Here is a 1,328-nt window from a genome sequence, read left to right on the forward strand (position 1 = left end):
TATTTATATTAATATATAAATAATTTAAATTTTAAAATAAATAATCATCTAAAAAATTAAATATAATTAAACTATTATAAAAAATGTCTTTACATCCAAATTAAACTCAAAAAAAAAAAGAAAGAATAAAAAATTTGTCTTACAAATAGCCCATTCATATATTGTACTTGTCACTCTCATGGCCACAATTTCAGAATCATCTCCACTTTCTCTGAGTCCGAAGTCGATAGAAAAATTTGTCTTACAAATAGTCAACTCATATATTAAACTTGTCACTTTCACAGCCATACAGAATCCTCTTCATTTTCTCTGAGTCTGAAGCCGATAAAAAGTTAAAGTCGAAGAGATAAATTTCGATAGAGCTATGTTGCGTTTATTTCTACAATTTTTTCTTATAGCTTCATCATAAGTTGTAATTTATAAATCAAACCCTAAACAATACTATTTCAAAATCAACTCATATTACAATATGCTATATCAATCCATTTTCTAAAGTCATGCACTCACTAAAAACCCTTTTACATAAAACAAATTCATGATGCAAACCAAATTTACTATTGTAGGCTAAGACATATACTAAGTCAACAAATGCAATTCTTTCACCTTTTTTTTTTCAACGACTACATCATGCAACAAAAAAGAAATTTAAACTTTTTTTTAGGAAAAACCGAGTGAGCGAGTATGATTTTTTTTTATCTTTGGTTAGAGTTTTGTGTGATTGTATTAATGTGTTATAGGTTTTATAAAAAATATAGAAAATTAAAGGGACAAGTTTAGGAGGGAATTTAGACTCAAACAACGTCATTTGAGGATTGAGAACTTTTTTGTTCCGTTATTTTTCTATACCATATATATGTAGAACACCATAACGACCACATCTAAAAAATAGTATCTACATCAGACTTTTTCATTACGTTTTGCAATAGACGGAAAAATTCAAATGTTTACCTTTTAAAAAAATAAGAAATTTAAACATATTTTTTTATTTTTAAAAATTTAAATATCGGTGGGACAAAATATCAAGAACCTATTTATTTTTTGTTTTCTAAAATTATTGTTTGGTCATTGTTTTGGACAGTAATAACTAATTAAGGAACCATTTTATTGGGGCAACAAAAACTAGGACCCAACCAAATCAAAATTCATAGACTTCTAAAACTATTAATTTTTTGGGCTAAATTAGAGGGTTCGAAAACTATTGTTAATAACACCAAATATGCCTATTGACCCATAAGAGGGGCCCAAATTAGAAAAAAATTTCTAAGATGGAGGTTACTCGAATAAGTTCTCGCAGTCGCAAGTCGCAACATAGAGAGGGAAGATGGTTT

This window comes from Arachis duranensis, chromosome 4, assembly GCF_000817695.3.
Source record: "Arachis duranensis cultivar V14167 chromosome 4, aradu.V14167.gnm2.J7QH, whole genome shotgun sequence".
In the NCBI taxonomy this organism is placed as follows: domain Eukaryota; kingdom Viridiplantae; phylum Streptophyta; class Magnoliopsida; order Fabales; family Fabaceae; genus Arachis; species Arachis duranensis.